Genomic DNA, 22,028 nt, shown 5'->3' on the forward strand with positions numbered 1-22,028 from the left:
ATGCAGGTGTCCCAGGCGGAAGCTTAACTGGCCAAGCCACAGTGCCAGCTGGAAGCATTTAGTATTTGATGCATTCTGTGGGGTTGCCTAAAATCTAACTGCCTCTTAAGTGAATCAGGTTGAATAACAATATCAGTTCCCCAATAAAATCTATGCAAGGCTTGGATGCAGACAATTCATACAAATGGGCAGCAGGTGGGCATTTAACCTCACAGCAGAGACTCCTGCACCCCACAGCAGATACCCGGGCTGAGTGGCTGCTGCTCCTGACTCCAGCCTCCTGCCCACACAGACCCTGGGAGCAGTGACACAGTCTCAAGGGACTGGGCTCCTGCCCCTCACTGCAGTCCTGGGCTGGATTTCATCTGCTCCTCTTCAGCCCAACCAGATGAGAGTCTCTCTCTCTCTCTCTCTCTCTCTCTCTCATAAATAACATTTAATACAATACAGAGGAATGGGCACTGGGGCGGCAGTGAAGCTGTTGCATGCGATGCCTGAGACCCTGAGGTTGAGTGCAGGCGCCACTCCCAGTCCCAGTCCCTGCTGAGGAGCACCTGGGGGCAGGGGTGGTTGCTCAAGTGCTTGGGTCTGTGCCGCCCACGTGGGGGACTTTGATTGAGTTCTGGGCTCCTGACTTCCATCTGAACCAGCCTGGGCTGTTGCAGGCATGCGGGGAGTGAACCTGTGCATGGGAGATCTCTCTCTCTCTCTCTCTCTCTCTCTCTCGTAAACAAATACAATAATTAACAGGTAATGCATGAGCACTGGTGAAGAACTTACTGTCGGCATTAAACAGTGGCAACCTCGAGGTGGTGACATGTGTAGAAGCTTCTAGTTGAACCACTAAGTGACTGTGCCTCAATGCTTCTCTGTGTATCATCCCCTCCCACATGATTTAAACTGCACTTTCTTTGTCTACTATTTCACTTTATCTCGTTTTGAAAACATTAAATGGAGAATTCCAGAAACAAACAATTCATAAGTATTTATTGTATGCCCATTTATTTTTTTAAAGATTTATTTTATTTATTTGAGGACAGAGCTACAGAGAGAGGTAGAGAGAGAGAGAGGTCTTCCATCCCCTGGTTCACTCCCCCAGATGGCTGCACTAGCTGGAGCTGCGCCGATGCGGTGCCAGGAGCCAGGAGCCTCCTCTGGGTCTCCCACAAGGGTGCAGGGGCCCAAAGACTTGGGCCATCCTCTACTGCTTTCCCAGGCCACAGAAGAGAGCTGGATTGGAAGAAGTGCAGCCGGGACTAGAACTGGCGCCTATATGGGATACTGGCGCTTCAGGCCAGGGCCATAACCACTGTGCTACAACGTGGGACATGCCCTTTTATTTATTAACATACTTATTCCTTAAAGGCAGAGTGACAGGGAGATGGACAGAGATCTTCTGTCCTCAGGTTCACTCCCCAGACCTACAAAGCCAGGCTGGGCCAGACTGGAGCCAGGAACCTGGAGCTCCCTCTGGGTCTCCCATGGGGCTGGGAGGGACCCAGGACCTGAGCCATCACTGCTGCCTCCCAGGCTGCATGAGCAGGAAGCTGGGTCACAGCAGAGTAGCCAGACTCAGACCCCACCCTCTGCTGTGGATGGGGCGTCCTAGGCAGAGACTGACCTGACCTCCTCACCCCTGCTCCTGGGCCCTCCTGAGTGAGTGATGGAATCTCCTGACTGGTCCCTCCCACCTGGGGTGACAATCATGGCTGGGTCCAGCCCATCCCCACTGCATCCCCTACACCCCATTAGTCACTCAGCAGGCCTCTCGCAGGTCACATGGCTCTGGAGGTGTCCCAGGTCTGTGTCAGTCCCTTACCTGACAGCCTAGCACTGCATCAGAGCGTCTGTCACCCACCTCCCTCCATGGCATCACACAGGCACTGGGCTCCTCACACTGTCAGAGATGAGGGGACACAGCACCCGTGACCCTCTCAGAGACCACAGTCACAGGGGACTTCTCACAGTTGTGGTGGGAACAGCTCCACGCTATCAGTGCTGTGGTTCACCTCTTCCTGTTCTTGATTTATCAGCTAAACTTCATCACAGGTGTGTGCAGGGCGGGGCTCAGGACTGCCCAGGGTCAGGCATCCCAGGGGTCCTGGACCACATCTGGTGGATGGGGAGGGACCCGGTGCTGAGCTGTGCCGCACTCCCACAGACAGGCTCAGGGCTAGGGGGGAGGTGACTGTCACCAGGGCACAGCCAGGTTATCTGGGAAAGCAGACCTGGGGCTCTGGGGGCGTCACTGTTGGACACTTTTAGGTGTGGTGGGGCCATGGTGTGCTCTGTCACAGACCGGGGTCCTGATCACTCAGGTGGGGAAGTGCGTGCTGCGGACTGTGGCTGATAAACCACAGGACCAGGCTCCGCGGGGACCTCTCTCTGGGGCTCTCACACACGTGGCCCCCTCCCCCGGGGCTGAGGAGGACACCACTGCCGCTCCTCCCGCCCTCCCCAGGCCCCTCACTCCCCCCACCAAGGTCCCTGGAGGTGAGTTTTCCTCTAGAAGAGTCAGGGGACAGGTAAGGGCAGGCACAGCTCAGGGACAGGGATCCGGGAAGGGAAGGGAGGGGCTGGGCCGGCCTGGGGCTCTCTGGGTTTCCTTAGACAGCAGCTGCCTGGCCTCGGGGAGCCGACATCACGCAGCGCAGCACCGGAGGGCAGGGGTCGGGGCAGAGTCCAGGTCCCGGCGTGGCGCTCACTGTCTCGGTGGGAGGGCGGAGTCTGGGCGGGGAAGCCGAGCGGCTGGGAGTCCCCGCGTCCCGGAGTTTCACTGCCACTTCACCACGTGTGTCCATTCCTTTTGCCTGGACACTAGCGACAGGGGCCCAGGTTTCACTCCCATTGGGCACCCTGCTTCCATAGGAGCCAATCAGCGCCGCTGGATCCCGGCTAGCGCCAGGACTCAGATTCTCCTCAGACGCCGACAATGATGTCCATGGCGCCTCGGACCCTCCTCCTGCTGCTCGCGGGGTCCCTGGCCCTGACCGAGACCCGGGCGGGTGAGTGCGGGGTCGGGAGGGAGACGGCGTCTGTGGGGCAGGAGCGTGGGGAGCGCGCGGCGGGGACACAGGACCCCGGGGAGCGGCGTCTCCTCAGCCCACCTCGGCCTCGCCGGCCCCGCCACCTCCCTCGCCACCTCCCCTCTCCTTCTCACGACCCCGCTCCCCTACTCCCCGCCCGGACCCACCCACCTCAGACTCGAGCGTCCGGCTGTGGGCGGGGGTCGGCCCGGTCTCAGCCGCTCCCGTCCGCAGGCTCGCACTCCCTGTTATACTTCGACACCGCCGTGTCCCGGCCCGGCTGGGGGAGCCGCGCTTCCTCTCCGTGGGCTACGTGGACGACACGCAGTTCGTGCGCTTCGACGGCGACGCCGAGAACCCGAGGATGGAGCCGCGGGCGCCGTGGATGCGGCAGGTGGAGCCGGGGTACTGGGACCAGGAGACTCAGAAGTTAAAGGACACCACGCAGACCTACCGCGGGAACCTGAACACCCTGCGCGGCTACTACAACCAGAGCGCGGCCGGTGAGTGACCCGGGCCCGATCGCAGCTCGCGACCCCTCCCCGCGTGGGGCCCAGACTGCGCGCCCCGCGGGAGGAGTCTGCGGGACACTCACGGGTTTCGGTTTCGATTTGAGGCGAAATCCCCGCGGGTGGGTCAGGGCGGGCGTGGAGCTCCGTTGCCGGGGCTGACCGCGGGGCGGGGCCAGGGTCTCACACCCTCCAGAGTATGTATGGCTGCGAGATCGGGGCGGACGGGCGCCTCCTCCGCGGGTACCATCAGTACGCCTACGACGGCGCCGACTACCTCGCCCTGAACGAGGACCTGCGCTCCTGGACCGCGGCGGACACCGCGGCGCAGATCTCCCGGCGCCAGTGGGAGGCGGCGGGTACGGCTGAGCGCTGCAGGTCCTACCTGGAGGGCAGGTGTGTGGAGTGGCTGCGCAGACACCTGGAGATGGGGAAGGAGACGCTGCTGCGCACAGGTGCGCGGGGCTGGGAGGGGCCGCGCTTGCTGACCTCCCCTGGGGCAGGGCTGGGCAGGAGGGCAGGAAATGAGACCCAGCCCCGAATCTGCCTCTTCTCACATTCCGGGGCAGAAGCGTCCACCTTGATAAGGGGCCCGCCCTTCACACAGGACAGTTGAGGGACCCGGGCCGTCTGAGGATTTGGGACAGAACATTCCAGAAGTCCCCTCAGCGGTGCCCTGGACTCCGGCAGGGTTCTGTGATCAAGGGACCTCTCCCAGGCCTGTTCTTGGCCTCAGGCTGCTGCTTGGGGAGTTTTGACCCCAGGTGTTCCGAGTCTCTGCCTCATCTCAGGACAAGACTGAAATCCCTTTCCTCCCATAAGACACCTGGAGACTCCTACCCTGGGCTGTCTCGCCTGATTCTAGAACTTTCCAAAGAATCGGTCATCCCGATGCCTGTGTGCAGGCAGGGTCTGGGTTCTAACCCCCCCCCCCACCTCTGTCGCCCCATCTATTCTCAGGATGGTCCCCTGAGTGCTGCTCCTGTGTCCCATGAAGATCACAAAGTGCCTGAACTTTCCAAATCTTTCCCTCAGACCCGCCCAAAGCCCACGTGACCCACCACCCCGCCTCTGACCGGGAGGCCACCCTGAGGTGCTGGGCCCTGGGCTTCTACCCCGAGGAGATCTCACTGACCTGGCAGCGGGATGGGGAGGACCAGACCCAGGACACGGAGCTCGTGGAGACCAGGCCTGGGGGCGACGGAACCTTCCAGAAGTGGGCGGCTGTGGTGGTGCCTTCTGGGGAGGAGCAGAGATACACGTGCCGTGTGCAGCACGAGGGGCTGCCCGAGCCCCTCACCCTGAGATGGGGTGAGGAGAGCCGGAGGGGCGGGGCCTCTATGGGGAGGGCAGAGCCTTGCTGGGGCCTTCAGCAGGGGCAGGGCTGAGCCCTGGGATCAGAGCCCCTCACCTCCCCTTCCCTTCTCAGAGCCTCCTGCTCAGCTCACCGCGCTCACAGTGGGAATTGTTGCTGGAGTTCTTGGAGTTCTTCTGATCCTGGGAGCTGTGGTCGCTGTTGTGAGGAGGAGGAGGAAGCTCAGCTCTGGTAGGGGAGGGGAGGGTGGGGTCTGAGTCTCTTGTATCTGGGGGACTTCCAGCCCTGTTCCTGGTATGTGCAGTCCACACCCATCTGCACACCCAGGCAGGGCCCTGTGTGCTAACGCGGGCTCTCTGTAAAGCACAAGGGAGGATCAGGATGAATGTTTCCTGGGCTGGTACTGGTGATGGGAGCTGAGTGCCGGCAGCCGCAGAGCAGGGGGCGGCCCCAGCTGAGGACAGGGCCCCTGGGGTGGGGTCTGCTGTCCCACAGCCACAGTTCCGGAAGCTTCTGTAGGATGAGCCAGTGCTCTGGGCTTCCTCTAGGTGGGTGCTCAGGCCCTGCCTCCTCCCTGGCCCCCCACAAGTTGTTTTTTTCTCTCAGATGTGAAAGGAGGGAGATAGGCTTCGGCTGTAGGTAAGTCCTGGGGTGTGTGGAGGGAGGGGTCACCGAGACGCTCACCACAGTGAGAAGCCCATGGAGACGCTGCCCGCCCACCCCACATCCCTTCCTCAACCACGTCCCCCTTGGCCCTCACCCAGCCCTGATTTGTTCACCCCAGGTGGCCACAGGGACCAGGGCTCTGATGATTCTCTCCTGGCTGTGAAAGGTGAGACCTGGAGGCCTGATTGGGAGGGGGTGGGGCAGAGGGGACACCGTGGGGTCTGGGGATTCCTCGAATGGGCCATGGTGGTGGTGGCTGTTATGTCCCCGTGTACACTGCTCATCTGAACTTGTTATCTGGATTTTTCTACAGCGTGAGAAGCGGCCTGTGTGGGACTGAGCGATGCAGAGTTGTGCAGGCCCCGTCTTTGTCCTCAGAGCCCGGCTCACCTTGAGTGCGTGGGCAGCAGGCACAGTGTGAGGAGCAGGAGCCTGGCCCGCCCTGCCCATGTGGGCATCTCCGTCCTGTCTCAGGTCCCGTGCACTGCGCTGCAGCTCCTGCCCCATTCAGTCTGAACAGTGATTTATTTTTCCAATTCTGTCATGAGGGGTTGGTGAGTTAATTACATGAGGAGATCCCTAAAATATTTGAGGAAATAAATAGAAGCGCTAGAACCTTCTGGAACCCATGTGTTTGCTGTGCTGTGTGTGCTGCAGGTGGGGCCGGGTGGGGCTGGGAGGCACTGAGTGAGGACAGTGCTGTGCCCCTGGGTGCTGAGTCCATCCGGGTGTTGTGGTCGCTCCTTACCCGGGTCCCTGCCCTGTCCTCATCTGCAGTGGAAGCTGTGCCCCCCCACCCCCACCTGTGCTCACAGGGACTCAGCCACGGCCCAGGAGGTCCTGTCCCTGGGACCCGCAGCAGGGATGGCTTCCTGTGCCCGGGAAGCTCAGTCTTGGGATGGAGCAGTAAGGAGAGTACTCAGGGTAGGAGGTTAGTGCGTGGGGGAGGTGGCCCAGATAGGGAGTGAGGGACAGGGAACGGGCCTCCTTACTGGGCAGGGGCTGCGTGAGCCCCACTGAGACAGTGGCCTTGAAGACATTTGAGGGACTTGAGGAGTCATCTGCAAAACCATTGGGGGCAGGTCCTTAGCAGGCAGGGAACCTCCAGTGAAAATGTCCTGGGGCAGGAGTGTGTGTGTGTGTGTGCGTGTGCGTGCGTGTATCTACACTACATACTACTAAGTTATAATAACCAGGATGGCATGGTACTGGCATGAGGAACAGACACATGGACACAGAAAATAATAGGAAGCCCAGAAAAATATCTTTCCATCTACAGCAAAGTGACCTTTCACAAAGATACCAAAACACACACTGAATTAAGGACAGTTCTTCAACATGGTGATAGGAAAACTGGATACTCACATGCAGCATCAATGTAGACCCTTATGTGGCCGGCGCTGTGGTGTAGAAAGTTAAGCCTCTGCCTGCAGTCCAGCATCCCATTTGGGCACCGGTTAGAGACCTGCCTGCTCCTCTCCTGATCCAGCTCCCTGCTAATGCATCAGGCAAAGCAGCAGAAGACGGCTGAAGTGCTTGGGCCACTAAACCCCCGTGGGAGAACCGGAGGAAGCTCCTGGCTCCTGGCTTCAGATCAGAACAGCTCCGACCGCTGTGGCCATTTGGGCAGAGAACCAGCGAGTGGAAGACTTCTGTGTAACCCTGCCTCTCTGTAACTGCCTCTGCCTCTCTGTAAGTCTGGCTTTCAAATAAGTAAATAAATGTTTTTTAAAATTGAAAGCTATCAACTGCTGGTGAAGACTTAGGAGAAAGATGTTTGCACAGTGTTTGTGGGAGTGGCCTTATGAAAAGTAATGTGGAAGACCTTAAGAATAAAAATAGAATCTTTCTGAAACAATCAAAACAGAACCACCCCATGACCAGCCATCCCAGTACAGGCACACAGCGGCAGGAGGGGAGGTCGGGAGAGGAGATGAATGCACCCCGTGTTCGCCGCAGCCCTGGTCACGATAACGAACACGGAATCAGCCCCAGGGCCCACAGTGGAGGAGACAGAGCAGGGGGTGTGTCCACAGCCGGGCGCTGCTGAGCCGGTTAAGAGGACGAATCCTGGGGTTTGCAGGGAGGAGGATGAACCTGGGGCTCAAGGTGTCACTGAATAAGCCTGGAACAGAGACAAATCCCCCTGAGCTCGCTCACTGTGGCGTCTGAAAAGCTGAGGTCCTGGACGTGGAGAATAGAACAGGGGTAGAGGGAGGGCGGGAGGAGGGGCCCCAGTACAATTGGGCAGGAGGAACAGCTCTGCTGCGCTGTGGCCCAGGAGGCCCCCAAGGGAACAAGGACCTAGCTAGCGTCTGTCACAGGCTGAGAGCAGTTGGTGAATGTTCTCTACACAGAGAGACGCTGGGGGATTCAGGTGATCCGTTTGCTAATGACTTTGCTTTGATCCTTCCACATGTATCCATGTACTGAGAGTTTGCACTGGACCCTTTAATATGTACAACCACTGTGTGTCAGTCAAACAAACTCAGGGCAGCTGTTGGCAGCAGCGGCTGTCACCCTGGTTACACCTGCACCCCCAGTGCCGTGCCTGTTGGGGTGCCGGCTTCTTTCCATCAGTCCAAGTCCTCCTGGTGCACACCCTTGGAGGCATGGAGGATGGGCCAAGTACTTGGCCACCACATAGGAGACCCAGATTGAGTTTTGTACTCTTGGCTTTGGCCTGGCCCAGCCCTGGGTATTGCATCTGGGGAGTGAGTCAGCGAATATATCTCTCTCCATTCATCTATCACTGTCTCTCTCTTTCTCAGTGTGTGTGTCTGTCTTTCAAATACAAATCGAAATATATTAATTCAAAATAAAAATAAAATTTTTAAATGAAGCAACTACTCACCCAAGTAAAAAGTTGTCAGTATCAGATTTTTCTGAGCTTTGTGATAAAATAAAATCTACAACGACCGAGGAGCACTTAGAGCAAACGAGCTTCTCAGTCGGCAGGGAGCGCGGTGTCATTTACTCAGCCACTGCCAGCCCCAGCCCCACTGCCGGCCCTCAGGCAGCCCCGGGGAGGCGGCAGAGCTCCTGCTGCCAGGGAGGCCACATGGACTCTGCTCCCGGGGACTGGGGTTGAGTGACAGGTGATGGCTCTGGCGGGGACTGAGCAGCCGCTGTCCTGTCTCACTCCCAGGGCTGGAGTCACCTCCATGATGCCGCGGACGGGCTCTCGCGGAGTCTCAGACCGAGGGAGAACGAGGGAACGAAGAGCCAGGAGAGTCAGAAATCAGCGGGGAAATGACAGACAGACACACACACGTTATGTGTATGTTACTGCTGCGATTTATTGTAGTAAGGCTTGGGTTTATATAGTAAAGAACAATGCTGCAGGCAAATGAAAAACTTTTATCACAAAGGTTGACAAAATGAGTTAAAACAATGATGTCATATGAGTGGTTTTATGAGGAACATAGTGGGGACATTGTTTTTAGACAATTTACGGAGGATGAGAATTGACCTTTGGCTTAGTTCCGTTTACTGAGGATGAGAATTGACCTTTGGCTTAGTTTCATTTACTGAACTGTTTAGGGGAATAACCGTCCAAGGTTTTGCTTGCCCTCTAGGTACCTGGAGATAACCTCTGAGTAACCTTAACATTTTTCTGTTACTACAATGGGAACCTAATGATATGTTTTGACTTGCATTCCTGGCTTACGGGAAACTTCTTTTTTTTGATTTTTTAGTTTCTGAGAATTATGAGGGTAAGCAGTAAAGTGTAAACACAGCTGGTAGATAATGCATAATGAGATCATCAGCAGAGCAGAGACACGGTGTCCCCCAAAAATTAGCAAGGACAGTCTTGGCTTCCATAATGTGAGTTGGGGGTCGTTACAACCGCGGACTGCACAGGAATCGCCTGAGGCTCCGCTCCAACAAAGCGCTCACCCCAAAACCCTGCAGCTTTAGACTTCCGACGTAGCAACATTTTGCCACGCGGGTATCACAGCTGTGGGCATGGCAATTCCTCCTTTTTTATTTTTAAAATGAAGCTCGAAGACTTCCTGATGGACGCTCTGTAAAGAATCAAATATGCATTTTAGAATTCCAGGAAGAAAAATTATAATTAGCAATACTACTAATGCCACTATCCCTATATAAATGAGGTAGTTTTTCCAATTTATGGGGTTTAAATTCTTGATTCCTGCTTCTAAACTAGTAGTTATATCCTGCAAATCCCCTATTTGTAGCCTTGATTGACTAGCAACAGCAATTTCCTTTTGCAAAGCGTTTAAATCATGCGTAACATCATTATCATGCCAGACACCCTGCAAATGCGCTTTCACTTTCTCCCAAGATTTTGAAGAATTATATGGTAGCGGAGTAACACAGATTGACTTAAAGTTACTATGACAATGAGCAGAAAACATTGTAACACTTTTACAGGTTCCCTATCCAGCCACCCCACAGGTTGCACAATAGGTGGATTAGGAACATAAGCCCAATATGAAGTCCCCTCAGTCTTTGGAGTTGAAATCAAGGCAAGAAAAGCCACAAAAAGATAGGAAGTTGTGCGAGGTTTTTTCTGTTCAGCGAGAAGCTCTTTGGTTTTCCGAGTCAGGTGACGGACCATCGTCCAAGTGATTTTCTGCCTCTGCTGGATTATTTCCAATTTCTTCATCTGATGTTTCATGCGTTTTTTTTGTTTTTTCCAGCGTCGCTGCCTGCGGCGCTGTGCCGGGGACCGCCCTGATGAGTCTATTTGGGATCCAGACGGGGCAGTCGGCATCCTGTGGGAAAACACAAGCATAGCCTCGTCCCGAGGTGATTAGCACATCCGGACCTTTCCACATTCCTGTTAACAGGTCTTTTCAGAGGACTTTGGGCAGGGGGGTTTTATAGACCTCCCTGTCCCAGTGTTGTAGGGCCGCTGTAAGGCCCTTTCCATCAGCATTTAAATGATTTAAAACAAACAATGAATGAGACAATATATGATGGGGTGAGAAATAAGAATTAGCAGTTTGAAGGCGTTCCAATTGTAGTTTTAATGTTTGATGAGTTCTTTTAATGATTGCCTGTCCTTGAGGATTATAAGGAATTCCTGTAATATGAATTATGTGCCATTGGGCACAAAAATTTACAAATGCTTTAGAGATATAAGCTGGTCCATTATCAGTTTTAATTTGAGAAGGAATGCCCATAATTTGAAAACACTGAATTAAATGTTGAATAACATCTTTTACTGCTTCTCCCGTTCTAGCAGAAGCATGCACAAAATGAGAAAAGGTGTCAACAGTCACATGTACATATCCCAACTTACCAAAAGAAGACACATGAGTTACATCCATCTGCCAAATAATGTTAGCTTTTAAACCTCGGGGATTTACACCCATTTTTGGAGGATGATGTACTGGGGGACAATGAGTACATTGCTTTACTATTTGTCTTGCCTGTTCTCTAGTAATAGAGAACATTTTTCGCAAAGAGGCTGCATTTTGATGGTGAATATTATGACTTTTTAATGCCTCCTGCACTGTAGCTACAATAGACTGGGTATGCATATCTGCTATGGCATTTCCTTCTGCCAGAGGCCCTGGCAATTTACTATGGCCTCTTATATGTCCAATAAAGAATTTTGCTGTTCTTTTTCTTATCAATATTTGTAATTGTCTTAATAGAGTAAGAATGGGTGATTTTCCTGATAAGAGAGCTGTCTCTAAGGCCGGAAATAAATTAACCACATACTTAGAATCTGAATAAAGGTTAAATGGTTGTGGAAACTTTGTAAAGGCCAATATGACTGCTTTAATTTCCGCTTGCTGGGCGGAAGTCTTTTTACCACTTTTAACATACACACCGTGCTCTTCAGAATAAACCACAGCACAACCTGAAGATGACCCATTAGTAAAAATATTTTGAGCTTTAGCTAAAGGTTGCGGCGAAAACCAGACTGGAAATACCAATTTTACGTGTCTTGCAAATTTTATGATAGGATGTTTTGGATAATGATATTTTATCTGCCCTGCATAGTTTTGCAGCGCTATGACCCAATCTTTATTATTTTGCATTAGCTCCTCTACTTGACTTTTATTGTAGGGTGTGACAATAGTGGCTGGCTCCTTGCCAAACAATTCTTTAGAGCGAGCTTTACCTTTGGTAATTAGTAAAGCACATAAATAAGGATAATCTGCAAGCATCTTTGCCTGTGTATGAGGCAAGTGAAGCCACTCCAAGACTCCCTCCTGCCATAGGCAAGCTGTAGGCGTATAAGCTGTTGCAAAAATCAAAAGACACCAGGGCACAACATAATCTATCTGATGTACACGTGCCTTAGATAAGGCTTCGTCAACTAATTGTAATGCCTGTAAAGCCTCTGGCGTCAATGTCCTTAGAGACTTAGGATTAGAGTCACCATGCAAGATGGAATATAAGGGACTCAATTCTCCTGTAGTAATCTTTAAATGAGGTCTTAGCCAATTAATGTCTCCTAATAATTTTTGATAATCATTTAATGTTTTTAGCCTATCCCTTCTAATTGATATCTTTTGTGAAACAATATAATCATCTTTTATAATTTGTCCCAAATAATTTAAAGGTCGATTTCTTTGCACCTTATCAGGGGCTATAACCAAGCCATGAGCAGTTAAAGTTTGAATAGTATCATACAACAAATCATCTAGTATAGCAGAATTTTCATGAGCCAATAATATATCATCCATATAATGAATTATATATGCAGTAGCATATTTTTTCCTTATTATTTGTATGGCCTTATCGGCAAATTTTTGACACAAAGTAGGAGAATTTTTCATGCCCTGTGGCAAAGTAACCCACTGATACCTTCTATAAGGTTGTTTAAAGTTTGATGAAGGCACACTAAAAGCAAAATGTTCACAGTTTGCCGGATCCAATTTTATAGTAAAGAAACAATCTTGTAGATCTATAACAATAATTTTCCATCCTTTAGGAACAGCAACCAGAGATGGCAGTCCAGGTTGCAGAGGACCCATGTCCTTCATGACTGCATTGACTGTTCTTAAATCTTGTAAGAGCCTCCATTTACCTGATTTTTTCTTTATAACAAATACTGGTGTATTTTAAGGACTTTTTGATTCTACTAAATGCCCTTTTTCTAGTTGTTCTTGTACTAGCTGCTTAAGAGCCTGTATTTTTTCTTCTGTTAGGGGCCACTGACTCACCCACACAAGTTCTTGAGTCAGCCATTCTATTTTATCTGTTACCAAATTTTCTGCAGTGGCCCCTATATAAAATGCTGTTTATTTAAATTTCCAATGTTTTCCCTTTTTACACCGAGGACACAGCCCCGGCGGCCCTTGCTTCTTAGCATCCTCCTTAGGATGTTTGCATTTCCTTTGCATATGCCCTGGTTGACCACAGTTATAACAAACATCCATAGATGATGATTTGGCGCCTCCTCCGTATGTTTTCTTAACATATGTACTGAACTTCTGACCTTTCATAGCTGCAGCATAGGCCATTCCCTGGACTATAGCTGGTGAGGCATCTAAACATGCTTTTACATAATCTTGAATAGTTCCTGTCTTTCTAATAGGCCGAATTAAATCCTGACACAATGGATTAGCATTTTCCCAAGCCAATTGTTTTAAGAGCATGTCTGTCCCCTCAGAAGGGGGCAGCATCCTCATAACTGCTTCTTCTAATCTGGAAATGAAATCCTGATAAGGCTCTTCCATTCCCTGTCTAATACCTGCCAATGTTCCTGGTTTGGTTCCTGTAGGGGGAATGTTACGCCAAGCGTATATTGCATTGTTGGTTATTAACTTTAAAATGTCTTTTGGAATTTTTTGCTGAGTATTTAAGGGGGCATATTCCCCTGACCCCATAAGCATAGACATTGTAGGCTTAGGGCCTCTTTTCTTGATACTTTGGTTAATAGTTTCTTTACACTTATCCTCATACTCTGTTCTCCAAAGGATAAAATCCCCAGGATTAAGAGTAGCCTTAGCTGTTTGCATCCAATCATAAGGGGTCAGCCATAAGCTGGCTAGCATGTCCACAATTTGTAAAGTGTAAGGCGCGGTAGCACCACTAGTTTTTACCGCACTCTGAAGTTCTTTGAGCGTTTTTAAAGGTAGGGGTTCCCAGGTAGGTTCTTCATCATTTTCAGAGGTCTCTACAACAGGAAAGATGCCAAAGGCAACATCCCCATTTTTTCGAGCCTCAGCTATGGCACCTTTAAAGCCCATTGGAGGAGGGGGTAACGGAGGAGGGCGCCTTCTAGGCTTGGAAGGCTTCCTCATCATAGATTGCATAGGAATAGGAGGAGGCCTATGGTGGTCTCTATAATCATCCTCCTCGTCCTCCTCTCGTTCTTCATCCTCCAGTTCTTTCCAATATACTTCGCTATAATCATCATCTTCCTTCTCATCCTTTTTTATGGCATTATACACCATAGGAGGTGCAGAAGCCATCAAAGGAGTACGCTGCCTGGAACCCCCTGGACCACAATCTGGTATTTTATAATTTGTAGTTTTTCCTGTATCAGAGGCTGTCTCACGGCACAAGCCTTCAAACGGCGTGGTTTCCGCCAAAAGTTCTCTAATTTGGTACCAAAGTTGATATGCTTGTGGGGGCAAGGTTTTTTCCCCTTGGTTTTGCACATACCTACGCATTTCTTTGCCAACCTTTTTCCAATCCTCTAAGATTAAAGAGCCTCCCTCCAGGAACCAAGGACTAACCATTCTGAGAAAAGAAGTAAAAGTTTTTACTGTTCTTACCGAGACAGGAAATCCGGATTTAGTCAGCATTTTCCGTAGCATGACAACTAGCATCTTTTCCTTCTTTGACAATGAATGCCCCATGGTTCCCAAGATTACTTACTCTTAACCGGTAAATTTTCGCCGGCGGGACTGCAGATCCCTCGTAAGAGCCGCTTCTAACTCTGAGGAAAGAAAGAGAAAGATTACCTGTCCTTCAAGTCCCTGTTCGGGCGCCACCTGCCGCGGACGGGCTCTCGCGGAGTCTCAGACCGAGGGAGAACGAGGGAACGAAGAGCCAGGAGAGTCAGAAATCGGCGGGGAAATGACAGACAGACACACACACGTTATGTGTATGTTACTGCTGCGATTTATTGTAGTAAGGCTTGGGTTTATATAGTAAAGAACAATGCTGCAGGCAAATGAAAAACTTTTATCACAAAGGTTGACAAAATGAGTTAAAACAATGATGTCATATGAGTGGTTTTATGAGGAACATAGTGGGGACATTGTTTTTAGACAATTTACGGAGGATGAGAATTGACCTTTGGCTTAGTTCCGTTTACTGAGGATGAGAATTGACCTTTGGCTTAGTTTCATTTACTGAACTGTTTAGGGGAATAACCGTCCAAGGTTTTGCTTGCCCTCTAGGTACCTGGAGATAACCTCTGAGTAACCTTAACATTTTTCTGTTACTACAATGGGAACCTAATGATATGTTTTGACTTGCATTCCTGGCTTACGGGAAACTTCTTTTTTTTGATTTTTTAGTTTCTGAGAATTATGAGGGTAAGCAGTAAAGTGTAAACACAGCTGGTAGATAATGCATAATGAGATCATCAGCAGAGCAGAGACACGGTGTCCCCCAAAAATTAGCAAGGACAGTCTTGGCTTCCATAATGTGAGTTGGGGGTCGTTACAACCGCGGACTGCACAGGAATCGCCTGAGGCTCCGCTCCAACAAAGCGCTCACCCCAAAACCCTGCAGCTTTAGACTTCCGACGTAGCAACATTTTGCCACGCGGGTATCACAGCTGTGGGCGTGGCACCATGACCTTGAGTGACAGGTGATGGTTCTGGCGGGGACTGAGCAGCCGCTGTCCTGTCTCACTCCCAGGGCTGGAGTCACCTCCATGACCGTGTGTGTACAAGCACTGAGACACCAGCGGTAGTCACAGCTGCCGGGGCAAAGGAGAACACACAGGGCAGGCGGCAGAGACGGCAAAGCCTGGGAGGAGTGGGTGGAGGACGAGGGCCTGGAAGAACTCCCACAGGCACCGAGCAGTCCAGGCGCCCACACGCCCGCCCAGGGGTGCATGAGCGCTCCAAAGCCCCTGGAGAGCCTGGAGCCTTGACCTCTGGCTGTCTCCAGGCTCTTTCTGTTGGGAAATCCCATCCCCGTCCACAGTGCCCATCAAAATGAGGAGGACAAGGTTGGAGGGTAAAGGAGAGACAGTTCACTCTACAGGCAGAGGAGGGGGCTGGCAGCCTTCACCCTCGGGGCCTCTCAGGGAGGAGGCTCTGGGCTATGAAGGGCACAAGTGAGGCTGGGCCGCTGAGCCTGGCTGAGTGGGTTGAGGTCTGGCAGCAGCGCCTCTCTGGCGTCACCGCAGGTCCTGGAAACCCTGCCCCATGGCAGGAGGAGGACACAGCAGGACGTCCTGACACCGCGCAGCTGCAAACCTCACGTGGCTGAGACCTGAGAGAGGCAGAGGACTGTGTGGGAGAGGAAACCTTTCCCAGGGCAGCGTCTGCACAGCGGGTTCAGCTCCTGGTTGTGGTGCCGCCTCCCAGAGCAGAGGGCGGGTTCACAGTCTGCCTGCTCGGCTTCCAGTCCAGCCCCCGGCTAATGTGCCTGGGAAAGCAGCAGAAGATGCCCAAGTGGGAGGGCCCTGTGTTCCCCGTGGGAGACCCAGATGGAGTTCTGGGCTCCTGTGTCCAGTTTATGCCAGCCAGGTTTTTATAGCTATTTGGAAGTGAACAGTGGAGGGAAGACCCTGCTCTCTCTACCTCTATTTCTGTCACTTTGCTTTTCAAATAAACTAATTAATTAAAAAATTCTACCCCAGTATGGTAGCTTTAAGAGGGGAGGCTTTTAAGAGGAATTTGAATTAAGAGGGTGGAGTCCTCATGGTGGGATTAGGGCCCTCATAAGGGGTCCAGGCTGGGGGAGGGTTTCCTCTCTCGCCCTTACATCTGCACATGAGGACCAAGCATTGCTCAACCCCAGAGGATGCAGTATCCCAGGTGCCTTCTGGGAGTCAGAGTCCCCAACCTGCCACTGCCTTGATGTGGGACCTCCCGGCCCCAGAACTGGGAGCCAAGAAATTCCTGTTCCTGCAGCGCCTGTCACAGCAGTACAGATGCTAGGACAGCCCCTCCCCCACCAGGAACCCGCGACAGAGGCGGACACTGTGACCTGCCCACATGCACTTTCCCTCCCCTTTCACATTCTGAGGGCTCCTGAGCCTGGACTAACTAGAGCGTCTGTTCCAACAGATCCCCAGCCTCGCCTGTGAGTCCAGAGCTGGCCTGAGAGCGCCCCTGAGGCTGCAGAGTCAACCCGCTCACAGTCAGCGCGACCGAAGGCTGGAGTTTCTTAGAGCAGAGCGTAGAGGGGCAGGAAGAGAATAGCGCAGGGCAGGACGGGAGGTTGGAGGCTGAGGGGGCCTCACGCTGCGAACAAAACCAACACAGCAGCTGCAAAGGAGCACTCAGGGAGCACTGATGCCGCACTGCATCACAGACGTGGGAGCCGGGGTACAAAGTCAGCTAACGTGTGGGAAGCAGTTGATCTGGGAAGGCAGAAACTGAGAAGAGACAAGGATACAGCTTGCCATGAGAAATCTTTTATTTTATTATTTGGAAGTCAGAGTTACAGACAGAGGGAGACATGAGAGTGAGGAAAAGAGAAAGAGAGAGAGAGAGAGAGAGAGAGCTTCCATGCATGGTTTCCTTCCTAAGTGGTCACAGCACCCAGCCAGGGATGCACCAGGATGAAGCCAGGAACCGGATGTGTCTTCCAGGTGTCCCAGGTGTGTGGCAGGGACCCAAACACTTAACCATGTCCTGCTGCTTCCCAAACGCATGACCAGGGAGCTGGATCAGAAGTGGAGCAATTGGGGCACCAGTCAGCACTCCTGTGGGATGACGGTGTTGCAGGTATGGGCTTTACCCACTGTGCCACAATGCTGGCCCCTCATGTGTAATCTCAGAAAAATAAATAATTCTTTCAATTATAGGCACTGGTAAGTTTACTCCAAGAATGTAAGGGTTTATGGCTGATGACCGCTGAGGAGCACAGGTGGGTTGGAGGCCTCATCACACGTGTGCACAGTTCGCACACACCACGCCTGCACACACGTGCGAACCACAGCAGCCCTGAACCCCACGGCACAGGACACACCAGCAAATGCATCTCTGCTTGGTGCCTGCATAAACGCTCTGCCCCCTCCCTTCCTGTGCACCCGGGACCCAGGGAGACCCCGCGAGGGTCCCTCACCCTCTCCTCATCCAGGCAGGCCCCGGACCCCCTCCTGCTGCAGGCAGAGCGCCCATCCCAGCTCAGTCCATTGGGCAGGTGAGCCCTGGTGCTCTCTGCCACCCCTGCTGACCTGGGTGGGGCTGAGGTGGCCCCGTCTTGAAAGTGCAGCCAGGAACAAGAGTCGGGGGGACTGAGACCATGGTAAGGTTGTCGCCCCCTCCCTGCCCACTCGGTTGAACCCACAGCATCAGGTGCCGGTGTTGCTCCCCTGTGCCCCGGGTTCCTTCACCCTTCACTGACTCAGCCCCATCCCCCCAGCGCCCCCTCACCCAGGAGTGCACTAAGCCCTGCTCTTCATCACCTGGATCCCAAAGTCCTGGCCCTGCCCCTGTCTCCTGCAGCTCACCCAGCCCTGTCCTCCACGAGGGCTCCTCCCTAGGGCTCCCCACAGCCTCAGCCCAGAACCACGGCCCAGGCGCCCAGCATCAGTGCCGGCCCCTTCTGTTCCACTAGGACCCTGCGGCTCCAGATGCTGGGGCAGGAGATTTGCTCATCTTGGGTACAGCGTCGGGACGGAGCCCTCCTCTGCCCTGACCTCATGTCCACCCCCTGCAGATTCAGTAGTCAGACACAGGCCACACAGAGACATTTAAAAACCACAGAAACGTCTACACTACACAATTTACACGAGTGATAGAGAGGAGGGGGTGCTCAGAGTGTGACGGACGTCAAGTATCTCAGGGCCCAGGAGCCAGGAGCAGGGTCCCAGCAGCAGCCACAAGGCCACCTGAGGACACGGTGCACCTGCAGTGAGATGACCCCACACCATGCAGTGTGCTGCACACAACAAAGCAACAGGAAAACAACACGGACAAGAAGGACCAGCCTGGCACAGCTGCCAACACTCACATGTGTGACTTCACCCACACAGACACAAGGTTAAATGTACCTTTTTTCTATTTTGTTTGTTTTATGGGATGTCAGGACTGCAAGAGGCATGTTAACCCAGTGAACCTCAATGGCATCAAGCTGGGCCTGTTTTTTTTGTTGTTTGTTTTGTTTTTTAAGATTTAATTATTTATTTGAAATCAGAGTTACAGAGAGGAGGATCGAGAGAGATCTTCCATCCACTGTTCACCCTCAGATGGTCATCACTATCCCTGCTGGGTGAGACAGAAGCAGGAGCCAAGAGCTTCTTCCAGGTCCCCCACGTGTGTGCAGGGGCCCATGCGTGGGTCATCTTCCACTGCTCTCCCAGGCCGTTAACAGAGAGCTGAATGGAAGTGAAGCTGCCAGGCCTGGAACCCTGGCTGGCTCACAGTCGCTGGCTTTACAGAGGCTTTACCACTGAGTCACGACGCCGGTCTCATTCCATATCCCCACCCCCATGTTGGAGGCAAGGAATCTGAAGGGACCAGAAGGGCGGTGTTGCTGGGTCCAGGCCAGGAGGGACCCAGGCCCTTCCCTAGGGACACCACTCTCCTCAGTGGAACCAGGGGATCGAGGATTGACACCTGATCCTGAACCTCAGGCTGCGGGCTGCTGTCGTAGTCCCTTGGCGCCCCCTGCTGGTCATCTAGGACACAAAGGTGCAAGGGCTCTGCAGGAGGCCAGAAAATGTATCTGGTGGCTTCTTATTCGCTCAGGACTTCTCCCTCCTCAGCCTCTCAGAACTCAGCTCCGGCCCTTGTTGGAAGGAAGACGACGCCCATGTCTGCTCACGCTCACGCCTTTTCTCAGCCCTGGCTCCTCTCCTGCAGCTCCGTCCACACGGCCACCTGCCCCTGCTGAGACCACACACAGACAGGGGACTAGGACGGCCGCGGGGAACAGGACAAGATCGGAGCATGGAAACCCAGCCCTCTCCTCCCACCCCATCCCCACACAGCCTCCCTCCTGTCCTCTAGGCCAGGCAGGGGGCACACACGCCCCTCCTCCTCCTGAGTCCCCAGGTGCCCGCACCTGCCCTGCCCAGCCCTGAGTCAGCAGCTCCCCACTGCAAAGCCCCCAAGGAGGTCAGGGGCACCGCAGGCCCAGAGCAGCAGAGCTGGCAGCGCCCTGCCCTGGAGCAGCCCAGGCCCAGGAGGTCGGGCCGCCGCCCTCTGCACCTGCCCGGGCTCCCAGGCTGCCCTGGGTCCTCCTTGCTCTGCCTGGTCCACCTGCCCCTGAAACACAGCTGCACTTAAGGGCTGCTGCCTGCCTGAGGCTCCCCCGCCTTCCTGCCCCATCCCGGCCGGAACTCACCCAGGCCACAGCCCTCGGGGGGCTTCCTCCCCATGGGGAGTAGGGGGTTCTGAAGGCCACGGTCTGATACGGTTCCTGCAGCCGCCTACCTTCTGCACCCTAGGGTGTCACTGCCACGGCCACCCCTCCCACAGGGGACACTGCCACCAGACAGTGATTCCTGATCCATTTCATCAGCTTTCCAACTCTGGGGTCGGGGGGAACCCTAGGAGGACCGTCCACAGGACATCGTAACTTGTGAAGGACACCGTCATTTAAAGCAAGAAGACTGAGAAGTTAGTGCCTGACGTCCATGCTCACCACCTGACCAAGGCCCAGTCACAGGAGGCCCCCCCTCTGCCCCAGAGGTGCTGCGCCCTCCACGGGAGACGCCCCGCAGAGGCTGCCCGGCTCTCCACGGGGGCCAACTCTGCTGCAGGGACTCGGCGCCGGCTGCTGCCTCTGCGGGGACCGCCGGCCCTGATCTCCAGCTAGAGAATTCCCCATCCTCTCTACCCCTCTGCCCCTCCCATCCCCCCCACCCCCGGGAAAGTGTGTCTGCCTCCCCCTCCGCCTGCTCCACAGGGCTGCTGCTCCCTCTTCTCCCTGTCACTGCCCAGACCACCGTGAAGTTCACCTGCTCCGGGTTCCCTGCAGGACCCTCGCTCCACACTCAGAGGCCAGATTCCAAGCACGGGCACAGCTTCTGCTTGCCAAGCTCTCCGCAGGGTGCCTGGCCCCCAGGGCCCCAGGGAATGGCTGAGGAAGGAGTGAACTCCCACAGGGCCCTGAGAGCACAGCGGATTGTCACTACAGTGCTGGAGACGTTAGCACCTGCAACACCGCTCTGTGATTCAATGTGAGATGTGCACTCGGAGTGTTCCTGACTAAGGCGGCATCAAGCCTTCCTGGCCCCGGGGACGCCCTCTCCTGGGACCCCGCTCACTGCTCTCCTGGGCCTGTCTCCTTCACGCTGCGCCCCCTCTGGCCGTCCTCACCACCTCCGGAGAACTCCGGGGGAACTGCGGACTCTCCATCCTACTGCAGGGAGCAGGTCTGTCCTCTCCCTCCTGAGCTCTTCAAGTGCGTCCCGGGGCCTCCTCCTTAGCAGCCAGGAGCGCCACGGGAGGAAGATCGTGGTTTCTCAAGACCAGAGTGTTCGCTCTTCGGGACGACACCGCCCTTCCCGGCCCTGAGGGAGCGCGGGCTCTGCTCTGAGGAGAACTCCCCTGTGCTGCCCGCCCACGTCAGCACAGCAGGCAGTGCCAGGGCCAGAATGGCCGCCCAGTGCCGAAGACTCCGTGCCGGGTGCTCTGGGCTCCTTTTCCTTTTTATATATTTTCCAGAATAAACATGTATTGTGAAAAGCAGATTTTTTTTAAAAAAATTATTTATTTTGAAGGAAACTATTTAAAAGCCCACATGGGGCTGGCACCGTGGCACAGTGTGTTAAGCCACCATCTGTAGTATCGGCATCCCATAATGCTACAGGTTCAAATGCTGGTTGCACCATTTCTGGTCCAGCTCCCTGCTAATGCACCTGGGAATGCAGAGGAAGGTGCCCTAGCCTTGCAGCCCTGCACCCACATGAGACACCAGGATGAAGCTCCTGGCTCCTGGCTCTGGCCTGGTCCAGCCCTGGCATTGCAGCCATTAAGGGAATGAACAGGCAGATGGAAGATTCCCTCTCTGTGTCACCCTCTCTCCTGTAATTCTGACTTTCAAATAAACACATACATCTTCATTTAGACACACACACACACACACACACACGGGCAAAGGCCCATCTCTTCAGTCAGTGGTGCTGGGGGAACCAGACACCCACACACAGAGACTGAGCCTGGATCCTGACCTCACCCCTGAGCCACCCAGCGTGCACTACAGACGTCAGTGTGAGACCGGGAACTCTGCACCCGGGGAGAACCGGAGAGGGCAGCTCTGACAGTGCTGGGCACAGACTTCCTGACTGTGACCCCAAAGCAGCAAATGGGAGGAAAACAGACCCATGGGCGGCGTCAGCAGAGCAGCTTCTGCTCGGCCAAGGAAACAACCGGTGGAGCGGGGACAGCCCCAGACTGGGGAATGTTTGCCGATCACACACTGAATGAGACACTC

At 53.7% G+C, this 22,028-nt stretch overlaps 1 protein-coding gene and 1 pseudogene across 3 annotated transcripts in view; both read left to right on the top strand.

The window, feature by feature from the left end:
- The window catches only part of LOC133755761 (RLA class I histocompatibility antigen, alpha chain 11/11-like), a 160,587-nt gene that overhangs the window by 31,528 nt on the left and 107,031 nt on the right, over positions 1–22,028 (top strand). The window contains exons 7-8 of one of the 3 annotated variants that reach the window (XR_009865482.1): positions 5,635–5,682; positions 5,830–6,141. The exons of the other annotated variants lie outside the window; for them this stretch is intronic. The gene's annotated coding sequence lies outside the window, so the exon portion shown is untranslated. Of the gene's footprint in view, positions 1–5,634; positions 5,683–5,829; positions 6,142–22,028 lie in introns of those variants that run through there. 3 annotated transcript variants of the gene reach the window in all.
- On the top strand, positions 2,896–6,141 carry LOC133755763 (RLA class I histocompatibility antigen, alpha chain 11/11-like; annotated as a pseudogene).

The sequence above is a fragment of the Lepus europaeus genome, chromosome 3 (genome assembly GCF_033115175.1).
Source record: "Lepus europaeus isolate LE1 chromosome 3, mLepTim1.pri, whole genome shotgun sequence".
NCBI classification, from domain to species: Eukaryota; Metazoa; Chordata; class Mammalia; order Lagomorpha; family Leporidae; genus Lepus; species Lepus europaeus.